At 39.9% G+C, this 16,027-nt stretch overlaps 1 protein-coding gene across 1 annotated transcript in view; it reads left to right on the top strand.

Moving 5' to 3' along the window:
- Nucleotides 1-16,027, top strand: part of TDRD3 (tudor domain containing 3) — a 281,940-nt gene that overhangs the window by 68,917 nt on the left and 196,996 nt on the right. The window lies entirely within an intron of this gene.

Here is a 16,027-nt window from a genome sequence, read left to right as displayed (position 1 = left end):
GCAGCCCTGAGTGCTCAGTCCTTCTGCAAATCAGACCTCAGCCAACCTCTTAATTCTGTAATTAGTGCATGTGTGAACTGGAATTTTTTTCAAAGGTTTGTAACTTGGTAAAAGTTGGGCAGATTTTCACAGGGATAGCAAAAGGCACATCCCTGAAAAAGGATCATCTCTGGCCAAATTTCAGGCAGTCAGAATTGTTTTTAACATTGAGAGTGAAGCTGATAAGTTTTTTTCAAATAGCTGAACCATTTTGGCTGAAATTTGCCAAGGAAATTCAGCCTGAGCAGACACCTGGCATAGAAAATTTCAACCCAAATCATTAAAGATTTGGAAAGATTAGAAAGCGTCTAACATGTTCTTTGTTCAGTGAATTAAAAATGTATATTTGCAATTGTTTTTGTGGACTGAATTTATGAAAATTTCAATACTGTATAATGTAATTGGTGTGTACATATAACGGTCACGCTTCCTTTAGCTATTTATAGGTGGGTGAAGTGTTGTTAAGGTTATATTTTCTTTTGGAAAGGCATTAACTTTCAAGTCAACTCTCCCTCCCCCCCTTCTTCTTACTTCTGGTGTCTCTTTTTTTCTATAAGGTATTTGTGTGTGTATTGTGTTTGTTCGCTTGTAGTAATGAAGGATGTATCTAGAGTGTGCAGTATGTGCAGTGGAGAGGTATTGAGGACAACAATTGATATATTTACAAGTATTATCATTATTTCTGGTACCATAATATACTAGATGCTATATAAACACAAAAGAAGGCGTAGTGCCTGTCTCAGAGTTAGGTTATTTTTCATCTTTATCAGTGGTTTAAAAAAAAAAATGCATGCTTGCTAGAAGCCCAGTTCTGATATGAGAAAATGGGCTATAAAAAGCATGCAATAGCCCTACTAGTGTTAGTATTATTTGGAGTTAGAGGCTTTGCAAACAGCAACTGTTAAAATAAAACATGTTTTAAAACTGCAAGACTGGGAAACTTGTACTCAGGAATTTTCAGAGAACTGGCTGAGGAGAAATTGGAGCCATTGGTTTTGATATTTTAACAAATTTTGGAACACAAGAAATTCCAGAGGCGTGAGGGGGAAAAATACCCCAAACCTAATGTTCCAGTATTTAAAAAGGGAAAATCTAGGTAACATTGTTAGGTGAATTTGACATCTGTCCCAGACAAAATCATGGAAAGGCTGATATGGGATGCAAATGTTTAGAATTAAAGAACAGTATGAAAATTAATGCTAATCAGTATGATTTTATTTAAAATTGGTCTGGTCAAACTTGATACTATGTTTTGATGAGATAAGTTTGGTTGATAAAGACATAATTTACTTAGACTTCTGCAAGGCAGAAGTACTGCATGACATTCTATTGATTCTGTATAATGTTTTATTTTTAATGTAGCAATTCTGTTCAGAAACATGGGTCAACATAAATGTCTCTTCCAGTGTTGCAATCTTTGCACTGGCTCCCTATTGAATAAAGGTTCCAATTCAAAGTCTCTTGATACCCAAATTCTCAGTGGGACTGGCCTCTCTCTCCAAGACCACAGTTCCTACAACAACTGTGTTCTATTGGAATCTGTGTTCTATTAGATTGCTAAACTATTATGGATGGACTCATGAGTGTGGGAGATGGAACTTTCACAAGAGTTGGACCTAGTCTATGGAACTGGATCCCAGAAGATATTAAAAACACAGACTTCATTGTTTGTTGAATATAATGCAGAACTCATTTTTTCAGTTAAGTTCTATATTTTCTCTCTTTCTCTCAACCAATCAAGCAATTTTTTTCTTACAGTTTGGGAAGCAAAAGAGTAAGTATTTCTGTACTTGGGAGTTGCTTAGCTAGTATAGTGTGTTGAGGGCCATGTGAGTACCTTAGAAAGAAACTGTGAGTGAGAGTCATCTCCACTTCAAACTGTTCATATTGGGTAAAATGTCTGGAGTGGTGTAACGCAGCCCTAAGAAGTCTGATTCCAGTTGGAGGAGAATTTTGCCAGCACAGGAAGTGTGGAAGAGAGCCATAAGGCTGTCTTCAGAGCATCTCCTTGGAAGCTCTGGTATAAGGAGTAGAGTTGGGCAGGATGGGTGTGTTGGGAGCAGAGCTGATGATTGGGCTGAGGGCAGGAAGTGTGGGGCCAGAGTATGCAGCACTGTGAAGACTGAAGACCGTGTTATGGCCCATAGAGCAGCTCTGGGAACCTACCATAATTTATATGGGTCCCCAGGGCTGTCTTTTATTCTGGGAGTCTTTCCAGCCACCATGAGCATCCCACGATTAGGTATTTGGAAAGCTGACTCAGTCATTTTTGTCCCTTGTGCTCCCTGGCCTGTGAGTTTTGTGCTGTGCCTCTTAGCCTGCATCTTCCCTGAAAGAAAGCATGTTTTTACCACAGAATAACTATTGTGTGTAAAAACATCATGGAGACAAGGCACTTGAGTTTTACTACAAGGCTAGCTGAAGTAAGCAGGTGTGTGTGGGGAAAAGGGGTATAGTGCTGACCTTGCCTAGCTATTCTTGGTAAACCCTACATGTGCGTTGTCTCCATTTAGGAATTTACAGAGAAGTACTATTGCAAGTTTATCTCACTGTTAAAAAAGAAAACAAACAAAAAAAAACCCTTTGTGTCAGTGAAAACAAAGCTTTAGAGAGACAGCACAGAATCTTATCCATCATGTGTATGCAAGGAAAATATCTTGATAAGCAAATACATTTGTTTTAAGAAAATTGTGTTATTTTACTTTTTTAATTATGATAAAATATCTTGATTTTCTTTAAAGATTCAATGAGTGCCTTTTTAACATTTCTTTGGACATATGTGTTTAGCAGTTTTTATTTTTTACTTTGCATTATTATAGGGATGCCATTCACATTCCTACAATTGAATGTGTCCTTTTTTTTTAATGAAAGAAATTGGCCTGGCAAATTTTTATGCCATGTTATAGGCCAGTTTAAAATATAAATACACCCCTCCCCTCACAAAAAACAAAATAAAGCAAAAATACAGGCCAAACCTTGAAAAGGTAATGTTTTCAGCTTTGAAAAATAGAGTATTTCATCTGGCTTCATACAACTTATGCTCACTGTAATACCTGGGGTGCTGGTGGTGATAGTGGTTGTTGTTAGTCCGTTTTGTGGGTTAATTACAATAGAATCTTGTTTTTTTAAATGAAAAACTGCTGAATTGTACAAAAATCTGTCGACCACAGCGTCTCAAAGATATTCTGATTGAACAGCAGTCACGTGAATACATAATTCCATGATAAAACAAAATCCTGAATATCTAATACAGGGATCGGCAACCTTCGGCCTGCGGCCCATCAGGGTAAACCCCCTGGCGGGCCGGGCCAGTTTGTTTACCTGCCGTGTCCGCAGGTTCGGCCAATCGCGGCTCCCACTGGCCGCGGTTTGCCGCTCCGGGCCAATGGGGGCTGCGGGAAGCGGTGTGGGACGAGGGATGTGCTGGCCGTGGCTTCTCGTGCCGAACCACGTGCCGAAGGTTGCCGATCCCTGATCTAATATGTCTTAAAATGTAATACTTGAAAAATTGTAAATACATACTGTTTTTAATCCAATAAACAGCCCTTAGGAATCATTTCATTCTACTGGCTGAAAATGGTGTATTTGAAAAAAGAACAACAACAAAAAATCCTGATTAATTACATACTTGGGAGAATGGTCTCTATGATTAATAATGTGCTTTTTACCAACTTTTTTCTGATAGCGAGAGACTGGGGGAAAAAGGAAACAAACCAAGACATTTAGGCCTTGTCTACACTACATAATTTTGTCAATAAAAGTCTGCTTTCGTCGACAAAACACAGAGGTGTACACATTGCAATGCTCTTCCCACTGATTTAACTCTTCAGCTACACTGACATAATAAACCCCCTTGACGAGAGGCATATAGCTTTTTTTTTTTTGACAAAGTTAGAATGACTGTGTCTCTGTAGACGCTGCGCTTGCATATGTTGCCGTAAGTGGTCTCCAGGAGGTGTCCCACAATGCCATCCTGACTGCACTGGTCAGCAGTTTCAGCTTTGTTGCGCTGCTGCCAGGTACACAGACATGCGTCCCTCCTCTTTTAAAGCCCTGGAAATTTAAGAAATTCCATTTCCTGTTTCCCCGACGTGGCGAGTTCACATAGCATCTTCACAGCTGACCGTGCTGGCATTCTGCAGCAAACGCGCTCCTGCCTGGAGTACACATGAGTTGTTGGATCTGCTGGGTCTGTGGGGAGAGGAAGTTGTGCAGTCGCAGCTCCGCTCCAGATGTAGGAACTTTGATATGTATGAGCAGATTGCTCATGGCTCGGAGGAGAAGGGACACGCAGCAGTGCCGTGCTAAGATCAAAGAGCTGGGGCAGGTGTACCAGAAGGCAAGGGAGGCAATGGTCACTGTGGTATGGTGCCAAAAACATGCTGCTGCTGCTTCAAGGAGCTGTATGCCATCCTCTCCGGTGACCCCACCTCCACCACCAAGCCCCTGTGGTTACTTCAGGAGCACCAGAGGCAGTGGCCAGCGGAGTCAACCCCGAGGATGAAGTGGTGGACAAGGAAGTAGAGTAGGAGGAGGATGTGGGATATGTGACAGGGTCGTCTGGTGGTGTGGTGAGCCAGGACATCTTTTTGACTCTGGAGCCAGCAATCCGGGTCTGGCACTCCTGAAGCAGGAGAGGGGAACGCAGGTAAGTACTCATATTGCTTTGATACTGCATGGTGACATGAAGTAGAGGTGTCCTTTATTTTGTGTCATGGTAGAAGTGGGATAAAGGAGAGAAATTAACAACACTAGATACTGTTTGCATCTGCTTCTCATTCCCCTGTGCAGCTATGCAATGAGAGCCCTGCAGAAAAGTTTGTAATGCACGTCAGGATGCTCTGGGAATAATCCTTAGAGATCTCTAGGAAACTTTTCTGGAAGTATGCTGCAATCCTCAGCCGAAGGTTCCTTGGCAGAGCTGCTTTGTTTCATCCCCCGCTGTAGGAAACTTTGGTGTGCCAATCAGCAATTACTTCTGCAGGAACCAAAGCAGCACACAGGCGAGCAGCATATGGACCTGGTCTGAACCATAGAATCATAGAATATCAGGGTTGGACGGGACCTCAAGAGATCATCTAGTCCAACCCCCTGCTCAAAGCAGGACCAATCCCCAACTAAATCATCCCAGCCAGGGCTTTGTCAAGCCTGACCTTAAAAACCTCTATGGAAGGAGATTCCACCACCTCCTTAGGTAACCCATTCCAGTGCTTCACCATCCTCCTAGTGAAAAAGTTTTTCCTAATATCCAACTTAAACCTCCCTCACTGCAACTTGAGACCATTTCTCCTTTTTCTGTCATCTGGTACCACTGAGAACAGTCTAGATCCATCCTCTTTGGAACCCCCTTTCAGGTAGTTGAAAGCAGCTATCAAATCCCCCCTCATTCTTCTCTTCTGCAGACTAAATAATCCCAGTTCCTTCAGCCTCTCCTCATAAATCATGTGGTCCAGACCCCTAATCATTTTTGTTGCTCTCCACTGGACTCTTTCCAATTTTTCCACATCCTTCTTGTAGTGTGGGGCCCAAAACTGTACACGGTACTCCAGATGAGGCCTCACCAATGCGGAATAGAGGGGAATGATCACGTCCGTCGATCTGCTGGCAATGCTCCTACTTATGTAGCCCAAAATGCCGTTAGCCTTCTTGGCAAAAGGGCACACTGTTGACTCAGTTGACAGCTTCTCGTCCACTGTAACCCCTACGTTCTTTTCTGCAGAACTGCTGCCTAGCCACTCATCCCTAGTCTGCAGCAGTGCACCCTAGTCTGAAGCCGCATGCATGCAGGAGATGCATCCTTGGTTACCCGCAGGAGTGAGATATCAGCTTCAATTACTCCTGCCTGTGGAAAACGGTGCCAGCATTAAGAATAGTGTCCCTAGGTGCTTGTACTTCTGAAACTACCCAGGCCCTTTGCCCTATCTTGCCCCTTTCCCCCCTGGAACAAACTCACCATGTGGAGGGCTCTTGCTGTTCTGTGCGCTTGCCAAGGGAAAGTGAGAAAGAGGTGTATGTAACTTCTGTGATTCAACACTGTGAGTGCACTCAAAATACTGCCTCCGTGTATTGTTTGTTTTGCTTCTGTAGATGTGCCCTTGAGGGCCATCTCCTACAGACCAATAGAGCACCTCCATCAGATAATGAGACTAATGAGGAGTAAGGATGACTACTAAGAGAAGAGAGCACTGAGCCTGGAGAGAGACAGTCAATGAAAAACTCAGAACGGATAGCCAGGAGAGGAGACCGGGCAGAAGTGGATGGTAAAATGATGGAGGACCAAAGAGGGATGCTGAGGTCTCTGATTGTGCTGCAGTCGGCACATAACTGTGCTCTACTCCCTCTGCAGCCCATACAGAACTGCGTTCCATGTCCTCCACAAACTCGCCACACACATTCCTCGCATGGTCCCAGCCTGTTGCAGTACCCCTGGCACTCCACAACTAGGGACATGTTTCATAATGACAGCTGGACTTACATGCAGCTGTGAGAGCCGCATTTCAGAGAGTGCTGCTCAGTGTCATGTCTCTTGAAAGAAATGGAAATCTGTGTTTTACTGTTAAAAAATTATTAGGGCTGTAAAGCGATTAAAAAAATAATCGTGTGATTAATTGCACTGTTAATGATAGAATACTATTTATTTAAATATTTTTGGCTGTTTTCTATGTTTACAAATATATTGATTTCAATTACAGCACACAATATAACGTATACAGTACTCACAAAAGCTCAGTGCTTACAAATACTTGCACTGTAAAAACGAAAGAAATATTATTTTTCAATTCACCTAACCCAAGTACTGTAGTGCAATCTATTTATCATGAAAGTTGAATTTACAAATGTAGAATTATGTGCAAAAAACCCCTCTATTCAAAAATAAAACAATTGAAAAATATGTAAAGGACCCATTATTAAGTACAGTTTTTAATATTTGTAATTTAATTTGCTTAATAGATGAATATTGACTAAAGAGATATTGGGCTTCATTGATTTTGCTAAGTATGGAATTGATATTTTGCAACTCCTAATTAGTTCTAAATATGCATCTCTAATTTGTTTTTCGACTGTGTTCCAAGTAAAAATATCTAAATTTGAAATATTTTTTTAATTATAAAATATTATAGTTGAACCTCACTAGTCCACGTACCGGTGATGTGTTTCTATTTCACCCCCCTTCCCAAAAAGAAAAAAAAGCCTGCCTAACTGTCACTCCCTAACTTTCATCAGTATTTTGTTTGTTTTGTTTTGTTTGTTTTGCGTTTTTATGTATGAATCTAATAATCTGAAATGTGCAGATTGACACTGTTGTGGAGAATGAAGCCTTTGCTCTCTCTTTTTAGAACAGGAACAGTACAGGTGGCGAAAGTACAAACATTTCACCCCTGTTTTTGTCAAATTACCTCAACAGCCTGCGGAAAGGACCACCTCTAGGGATGAAAGAGTACTTTCTTTCTTTTCTGTGTCCATGCATTTCTTGGACATCTTCTCTCCCCCCCCCCCCCCCCCCCCAGACTGTCAACAAATGCGCAAGCTATCGTCAGTTGTGATGGTCGTTCTTGTGATGAAGGTGCTTGAACATAGTTTAATGTGCTGAGATCAACAAATTCATTTCACATATGATACTGAAAAGCCATCCAGTGTTGAAGATGTTTTTTTTTTTCAGTACCAACCTTTGCAGGATTCAGCTTGGCTTGAAAGACTTTATATTGTATCTCATCACAAAAGTTTACTATTACATTACCATAACTGTTTGAGGCACATAAATTTTCCTGTGTGTTTGGACAGTGCCTAGCACCATGTGGGTACCACTGGAATACAAATAATATTACTAAGATTTCCTTACTTTTATGAAACCTATTACAGTATATTTACTAATGTTCTACTGCTGTCAAACGATGAAAGATGAACTACATTTGTAAAATAGATGAACAAAGAATGTCTGTTGCAGTTTCTTAAATATATTAAATTATTTACTTAGGGCTTGATCCTGTGAGGTGGTGAGGATGGTGCTGAACATTTTTCAATCCTTGCTAACTCAAATGAGAGCTAAAGGCACTTGGGAACTATTTCTGCAAAATACTAGTTCACTAATACACAGATTTTTATAATCCTTGGTGGATTTTCCAGCCAGTGTGAATTAGCAAAGTTCTACTCTATTCAGAAAACTCTGAACTCACATATCACTCAAGCTTTTAATGGTGGTATAGTGTGACAGAAAATACCTTTTGCTATGTACATTGTAATTCTGATGAATCTTGTATTTATTCTTTTTCTCTCAGCTGGTAAAATGTTAAGTTATTCTTTAAATAAATAAATTAAATAAACAAACAAACAAACAAACCCCCAAAATTCAAGGGGAAAAAAGCACACAGTTCTTTTAAGAACTGCAATATCTTGGTTGCTGCAGTAGCAGAATATGTTCCTAGTGTTATATAGGTAGTAGGGAAGTGCATAAAAACTCTTCTCTTTAAATCTATGATTTTCCTGCTTTAATATAGAAATATTTGTAAAACCCATTTTTAGAAGCTTTAATGATATAGTCACTCGGTAAAATTTGTGACACTGCAGCAAATTTTTCTTCCTTTAGAAAACTGATGTTATAAGTCCAGTAGAAACCTTTGAAACTATATTGGGAAAAATATTCCTCAAGTTTGAAGTGACTCAGTAATATAGAAAAGCAATATTGTTCTTTTATTATGTAGCAATGGTGCCACCTAGTGGATGTCTCAATGTTGTGTATTCTTTCTGTAATTTCACCTTCTATGTACACTTTATTTTAGATGAAATATAAAGATCTTGTTTTTTGGTCACTGGACAAAGATATTTGAATGTTATATATTCAGATACTGAATTTAAAGAAATTCTCTTCTGGTTTTGAGGTTATATTTTGCAGGAGAACTAAAAAAATTCTGACTGGGTTCTCAGTTTGAAAAAGGATTCTAATTTTTGATACCTGCATATTGAAGGTTCAGCAAATATATAAAGTTTGGCCGTGAGATTCAAAACTGTTTCATGTGACTGAAAGTTGAGTTTAAAACAAGCTGTTGCAGGAAATGCTGTAAAGTTGATTTGCATCTTCTGCCTCCACTAATCAGCAGGTTTGTGGTGAAATGTAACTCTGTATTGAGTTTGAGTACAAGTGCTAATTTTATTGAACATTTATTGAAAATTATGAATCTTTCATGTACTTATTTGTTTTATTTTCTTCTTAGCCAGAGCTGCTGCTTGCCTAATGTGTAAACAGAAAGATGAGAGTAGAAGAAAATTAAAATAGATTTCTGTGACAGGACTATAATATCATGGGATGGCAATAGTATAAGTAGTTGAATATTTATATGTGCATATGAACCATAAAACCCCCAAAATGATAATTGAATACATTTTTAAAGAGAATTTACTATTTTATAGAATAAATCTTATTTTGAAAATTGCTTACCTGATTGATTCAGTTCAATGTTAAGTGCTCATACTTAAGGTGCTTCTAAATAATAGATATATAGTTTATTGGCTTGATCCATCTTTATAGAGACTAGAGAGCAAATAAAAGCAGATCTTATTTCAGCTAACATTGTTTTGGTTCTGCAATTCAGGCATTTGTGTTATTACTGTTGTAAAAATGATCAACTTTATCTATTTAGATATGTGGGTTATTACCTGCTTTCTTTAAAAGGTATAAAATAGGACTGATGGACACACAGGTGGACAGTGCGAATGGATTTTGTTGGCAATTAGAGATGCTGTAAATTATGGTTTATATGCCTTCAACAGAATAGGGTATATTCCTGCAATATAGAAACTTTAGATGTTAAGTATTTACTTCATTTAATATGAGGGGACAACTGGAAAATAAAACCAAGTATATGTCTTCCACTGATCAGGTTCATATTTCTTTGGGTGCTAATTTAGTTCAGACCATGGAAACTACTTATCAAAGAAGCAAGTAGAGGCCTTTTGTATGTAAAAATGTAAACTCATCTATCAGTGAGTGTTACAAATGAAAAATATTGACTATCAGTATTCTGACTATTCTGCATTAGTAATAAACTTATTACTATATGTCATCGTAAGGAGGTAGGGTCAATGGTACTGCTGTTCCCTCTGTCTGAGAAAGGTAATATTCACCTGACTAAAGTTGTTGTGGTTTATTGGTTAGAATATAGTTTTGGTTCCACTCCACCTCTTCCTGCTCCCCACCAGGTGTGGAGGGGCAGGGGATATGAGAAACATCTCCTTCGAACTCTTAGTGGGCATAAAATAGAGGCGAGAAATGTGGTGGTGATCTGATATTGCATTTTATGTAGCTGCCAGAATTTGTTCCCCACCAAGTGAAAATTATACAAATAAATTGGGGAGCCAATTGACTCTTAGCCATTGACGGGTTTGTGTGCTTTCTGGTGAGCTATAGATTCCTTTTTTGCCATAATCCAAGATCACAAAATTTACACTGATTCACACTGGTAGAATTCCATTGAAGTCCAAGGAGTTATATTAGTGCAGAGGTTGGCAACCTTTCAGAAGTGGTGTGCCGAGTATTCATTTAGTCACTCTAATTTAAGGTTTCGCGTGCCAGTGATACATTTTAATGTTTTTAGAAGGTCTCTTTCTATAAGTCTATAATATATAACTAAACTATTGTTGTAAAGTAAATAATGTTTTTAAAATGTTTAAGAAGCTTCGTTTAAAATTAAATTAAAATGCACAGACCCCCAGTGTGAGTGCCACTGAAAATCAGCTCGCGTGCCGCAGGTTGCCTACCCCTGTACTAGTGTAAAATGGAAGTAATGCAGCAGTGAATTAGATCTATAACCTTTCAGGCTGTTTTTAAACAGCATTCTTATCAAAAGCAAAAAAAAAAAAAAAAAAGAGGGGCTCTGGATTTGGGGCGTCTCTGGGCTGGGGCAGGGTGTTGGGATGTGGGAGAGGGTCAGGGCTCTGGGCTGGGGGTGCAGACTCTGGGGCGGGGTCATGGATGAGGGGTTTGGGGTGCAGGAAGGGGTTCTGGATTTGGGGGGGGCTCAAGGCTGGGGCAGGGGGTCGGGGTGAAGGAGGGGGTCAGGGCTCTGGGCTAGGGGCAGCACTAGCTGACTAGAAGCCAGATCCACTGCTGGCCACTTCCGGGGTGCAGCGTGGTGTAGGAAAAGGTAGGCACTAGCCTGCCTTAGGTGGGCAGCACCGCCGCCGGACTTTTAATGTCCCGGTCGGTGGTGCTGACCAGAGCAAGGCGACCCAGTCCTTTACATGCTGCGACCCAGTACTGGGTCGCGACCTACGCTTTGAAAAACACTGGAATAAATCCTACATTCCCCATTTCATATTGTGTTAATAGTCTGCATCAGAGTTCATCACCATAATGCAACATTGTAATTATCTACAATATTTAGCTCCAGTGTTGCAAGGTATGTATAATATGGGTAAACAAAGGAATAATTATGGGATGTTAAGAAATCAGGAACATTTTGGAGGAATATCCAAAAATTCAGATGTTCGTGTGAACTTCAGTTTTTTCCTACCAGCCTTGCAACTTCATCTATTTACATTATGGAAATAATTCATGCCTTCCTACCCTCCTTGGCATGTATGTAGTGGATTGGGCAGTAGGCTTGCTTCTCTGTAGGTGTTTTTGTGGGGCAATCTCTTCTGTTTCTCTTCTTTCTCCTCTCTTCTCTTTTGTTCTTCTTCCTCCATCACTCTTGCACTCTTTTTCCTTTGTTCAGCAGGTGCTTTTTAAGAGTGTATATGTATGTGGGAGTCTGTATTAAGGGAATGTTTCTGTTGCTATCCCAGCCAATCACTCCTTTCCCTTCCTTGTTGAGAAGGAAGGAGTGGATAGTGATAGGGGAAGGGGATCAAGAACTAGCCAAGGCACAGAGTACTGTGCTCTCAGGTGCCTGCTGAGAAGAGCACTCTGTCTGTCTACTGCAACAATAGCGGCACAACCTCTAGTGGAAAGCAGATGTAAAGGGAGACTTTTTGTTCCATTACAAACTTATGGAGTGTTGTGTCTGGGGAAAGCGGTCTGTCCTTTTATCATTAAATTTGACTTAAAAGACAAACATGAAAGTAGGTAGTTTAATCTTTCCCCTCTCCCTTGTCCCCATGGTACATACACACCACCGTATTACATGATTTTAATTGTAGCTCTACCTCCAAGGTACATAATTTCACTCATTAAACAGATCTAAATCTGGTCAGTACTTGGAAGAGAGCCCTCCAAAGAGAAAACAGATCTGGTATATGTGGAAGGAAGTGGGAGAAGGTCTGTAGGTGCTGAAAGAGCTGGCCATGAGGGACTGAAGGGCAGACAGCTATATTTGGGAGTGTGAACTTCCAGTATGAGAGTGGGGATTGCGCATACACAAGTTCTGTGCATTTGGGCATGGTGGGCACTATGGTACTTTATTCTCTTGTGCCTGGAAGGGACCAAGTAGTCCCTCACATTGAGGAGAATGGGTTCCCTTAGGTCCCATCCCAAGAGTTAACTTTTGCAAGCTCTGTCTCCGCTTGGGCATAGCTTCAAATTTCTGAGGGGTGTGTGTGTGTGTTTTTCATGTTAAGTGTACTGAGTCTCTGTAATCGATTTTTTTAAAATGTAAAGCACATTTTATTTGTAATGCTTCAATTCACAAAATTTTGATGTCTTGTGAATAATAATTTGTGGGCCGCCTTTAAATATATCAACCAAATAATTAAGAGAGAGAGATTTTTCATTAGCTGTGATGAAACATTGTATGGACAATGAGATTATGAAAAAAACCACAGCTGAAGTAGAAACTAGCTGAAAGATTTTTCTTCTTTTAGCCACTCATACAGGAAACCTGTTTGGCATAGTTAGAGCTCAGGTTGTGCTTAATAAAGCTGAATGTGTACAAATATATGTTTAGTCAGAATATAAATGATTGGGTTTGGAATACAGCACATCCAGAGCTCCCATTGGGGAGGGAAAAAAGCATTCTCTTGCCGGTTGTTTTAGTAAACAGGAGTCCTCTAGGGTAAGAGGTTTTTTTGGTACTTACAGTAGTATCTGCACTCTTGGGTCCTGTTTGCTTACAGGCAACACCTGGGAACTGATTAGAAAGCTCTAGGCATTTTGATCCTTCTCCTGAGGTCTGTCAATGCAGGTGTGCTGTGGTATCTTTTGAGTCTCACTCTATACTTGTCTTTTCTTTTTCCTTGTGATGGAAGTAGTGTTGCTGTTAAAAGTTCTGTTACTTAAAAATGAGAACAGTTTTCTAATACACACCTTCAAACTTTCTCTTAAAATGTAACTGGGTTCTTGCATTTTCTCTTTAATTTACTCACAACAGTGTTTTTAAATGGTACATATATTGTGTTATAGAAAATATTTTAAAATGTTGGATGAAGTTTATTTTAGTTTTTTTGTTAGCTGTTAATTATGTTGAAATGATATAGTAGCTGCCGAAAACTCCTTAGCTGATGTCCCTAATTGGACATTTGTTGTTGGTGAGACTGTTGTGTTGGCAAAGATTGTAATAGTGCTGGCTAAAGAGATGTTATTTAGGTCTCTTAAAAGCCAAAAGTGACTGAAGTTTGTTCTCTGTGTCTTTCTGGGGGAAGGAAGGGGAAATACTCTGATTTAGAGAGTTACTTCAGTTGACACCTTGGTTAAGTGATCAGTACCTCAAGCCTTATGACCCACTTTGTAATCCTCATTTTAGGGTGAGACATTCAGTGGTAGGGCAAAGAATCCCCTTGATGCAGAGGAATAATGTAGGCTGCTTAGGAAAATTTCAGGTTCTAGTGCATAATTATTTTAGTCATTCAATAGAGAGAGGGTTTCTCTTACTGGGAAACAGTTGAGCCACTATCTAGAAAGCACTGCTTCTAAGCAAGGAACTTTTTCTGTTTTCATCTGGGAGCAACTGGTAGACTATATAGTTTTGCATTGGTTCCCAGAATTTCTGTGTGTGAGAGTGTAAATTATACGGTATAAAACGACTGACATAATTCCAACTGGTAGAGTTAAAACTGAATTTAGTATTTAGTGTCCTGACTTTTGAGGAAACATACAATCTTCCTTAATGTTGCAAAAATATTTTTCTTTTGGATAACTACATTCGTAGTCTAAGAAGATCAGCCAAAAATTTGTTCTGAGGTTGAGTCTGAGGTGTGTGTATATATATGTGTGTGTGTGTGTGTGTGTGTGTGTGTATACACGTATTTATATTATTGTAAAATCTGAGATAATGGAGAACATTGGAAATATAATTACAATATTTACTTTTAGGCTCTAGACCGGGGTCAGCAACCTCTGGCACGCGGCTCGCCAGGGTAAGCACCCTGGCTGGCCGGGCCAGTTTGTTTACCTGCCGCGTCGGCAGGTTCGGCTGATCGTGGCTCCCACTGGCCGTGGTTCGCCGTCCCAGGCCAATGGGGGCGGCGGGAAGCGGTGCGGGCGAGGGATGTGCTGGCCGCGGCTTCCCGCCGCCCCCATTGGCCTGGGACGGCGAACCGTGGCTAGTGGGAGCTGCGATCTGCTGAACCTGCCGACGCGGCAGGTAAACAAACTGGCCCGGCCCGCCAGGGTGCTTACCCTGGCGAGCCGCGTGCCAGAGGTTGCCTACCCCTGCTCTAGACACATAATATTTTTACCCTGTTGACTACTGTATGTTTCTATTAGCTTCTCTCGCCTATTTTCTTTCATTTTGCCTCATTAAAAAGATAGTTTTCACAAATCTTGAGTTTGTTCTAATTCTTAATGAGAGCTGATCAAAAAACAGCCAGGGGGTGGACTTTGTAGAAGTTTTTGCAAATATGAAAGTATTTTTCATTTTGTTGTCATAAGGGGTTTTTTTGGGTGTAACTGTCTAAGGAGTTTTTTTCTTTCTTTCTTTTTTTTTTTTTTTTTTTTTTTTTTTTTACAATTTTTTGTTGAAATTGGAAATTTCAAAACTGAATCGTGATAAAACTGATCAATCAAAATTAGCAATACAAAATTGTGTGTTTGTGTGTGAAGCACAAAAATAACTATTTCAGAACAGCTGCCATTTTTAATTTAAAATTTCTGTTAATTCAAATAAAACTTTGTTAAAATCTTTTTTAGGGAAGCTAAAAAGTTGTCATATTTTTCATTTGAAATTTTTTGGCCAACTTGAATAGTTGTTAATTAACATCGGTGGGAAAAGCACATTATCTTCTCCAGTAACTGAACCTAGCTGACCACTGTGTTCTGCTAAACCTGGGTGTAGGCTGTTACGTGTTTGTGTGGATAGTGTCATCTTTGTTTAGCATTTACGGAAAAAATAGTCTCTGCCTTGTAACAATCTTGGGGTTCATTAAATAACAAACCAGTGAATGATAAAGAAATAAAACTTTAATAAAACAACCTGGAGAGTTTCTGTAGTGAGCTGCGCCACACACAGCCATGTGGTGTTCCCAACCACTGCCTCCAGAGCACATGTCTACACCAACACCCAACACTGTCCCTTATGAGGGAGTGTCTCCAAATCACAGTCTTTCATAAATATATCTTTGCATGCCTGTAAGAGCTTATTAACTAGTGCCTCGATCATTCAATTGGATCTGTACAGATAGTGTTGCTGTAGATTTCAGTGGGACTCCACAGGTGCAAGGATCTGCCTGTTTGTCTGTGTGGGTCTGAATGCCTAAGTTACAATGAGGGGAGGAGAAAAAACGGGATGGGTAGATGAGGGCCATGGTGCAGTAATTATATGATAAATTGGGAAATCAGTGTATACATCTCGGAGTTTACATAAAAATAATTATTAGTTTTATATATAAATCCTGAAGCAATGGAGAAAAAGGGAGTAGGAATGGCAGACATGACCTGTAAGGGAACCACCAACATAGGGGCAGTGTGAAAGAACTCCTCAACTGAAGGAATCCTTTCATCTGTCAGTTGTTTTATAAACTGCATTTGTAAGAATACAGAAAATACAGAGTATTACATATATTCCTACTGAATAAACCTAAAGTCCTGCCATTGTGGATACTTAGGGAATCTAAAAGAAGG

This window comes from Emys orbicularis, chromosome 1 (assembly GCF_028017835.1).
Source record: "Emys orbicularis isolate rEmyOrb1 chromosome 1, rEmyOrb1.hap1, whole genome shotgun sequence".
NCBI lineage: Eukaryota > Metazoa > Chordata > Testudines > Emydidae > Emys > Emys orbicularis.
The sequence above is the reverse complement of the archived record's forward strand: the minus strand, read 5'-3'. Positions and strand labels throughout refer to the sequence as shown.